The sequence below is a fragment of the Triturus cristatus genome, chromosome 1_2, assembly GCF_964204655.1.
Source record: "Triturus cristatus chromosome 1_2, aTriCri1.1, whole genome shotgun sequence".
Classification (NCBI taxonomy): Eukaryota; Metazoa; Chordata; class Amphibia; order Caudata; family Salamandridae; genus Triturus; species Triturus cristatus.
In genome coordinates, this window is record NC_140580.1 from 751,462,212 (window position 1) to 751,463,267 (window position 1,056).

Genomic DNA, 1,056 nt, shown 5'->3' on the forward strand with positions numbered 1-1,056 from the left:
CCCCACCGTGACGTTGCTGCGGGTACCCAGCCCCCTCCAGGAGCCCATTGGCGCTATCCACTACATCGAAAAAGGCGGGGGCCGTCATCGGCCCTGCCGCAGATATGGCGGGGCACCGGCCCCCTTGCCTGCTCTCCCTGATGGGGCGCGCTTTGCTGCGTCATCCTGACGCGGTGGATGCGCCACATCGGGGATTGACCTGAAGGGGCTCCCCCTTGACCCGGAAGCGATTGAGTCGCTTCTGGGTCAAGGGGAGCAGGGGTCAGGCCGGTTAGAACCAGCCTGGCCTGGACTAAGGGTTAAAAGACCGGGGAGCGCGGGAGTCGGTCTCTTTGTCCCGCGCTCCCAGGTCTGCCTCACCCAGCCTCTAGGAGGCTGTAAACATTTTGCTTTCTTTTCTTGTTACAGGTTCCAAGTGACGCGGTGGCCGGCGGTTCCTGTCTTTTTTCCCGACGCGGATCGTGGTCGTTGATCCAGCAGAGAGCGGAAGCGGGAGCTGGCGTAAACGTGTGGAGGACGGAGCCGGCAGATACCTGGGAAGTTGAACGGTGAACCGGGGGTTTAAGTAAGGTGCGCGCACGCGCCTTCAAGGTACCGGGAAGGGGGAATCGGTGGAAATATTCACAGAATCAGTGTGGCTTTGTAGGAGCTTTGCGCAGTGGCAGTATCATAGCTAATGAGGTCTAACGTAGGCGCGATTATTGTTTATTGAAAACTTTACTCAATATCCGGCGGTGGTGACTTGAAGTATAATCAACTGTACAATTTTATCGATAGTCTCCAAGGAGACTGGTAATTTATTGCAGCAGGATAATATAGCTCAGTTGGGAGAGCTTTGGACCGAAAAGGCCAATTCCTTAAAGGCAGTAGGGGAAAACAATGTGGGCTAGCGGTTAGAGCTGCAGACTATAGAATGGGGGAACTAGGTTTGACTCCCGGAGTCCCCTCAACATCCTGTGATATTGGCCAAATCACTTAATAACAGGAGGTTACAATTTTGGATCGCATTTCTTTGTGACATTGGCAATTTTTGTGATTCGGGGCAAATTATATGAG

The 1,056-nt window shown here is 54.0% G+C and overlaps 1 non-coding gene across 1 annotated transcript; it reads left to right on the forward strand.

Moving 5' to 3' along the window:
* The first annotated feature begins 647 nt into the window (after nucleotides 1-647).
* On the forward strand, nucleotides 648-789 carry LOC146867943 (U4 spliceosomal RNA). Its single transcript, XR_014968650.1, has one exon. It is a non-coding gene; the product is annotated as a U4 spliceosomal RNA (small nuclear RNA).
* The last annotated feature ends 267 nt before the right edge of the window (nucleotides 790-1,056 follow it).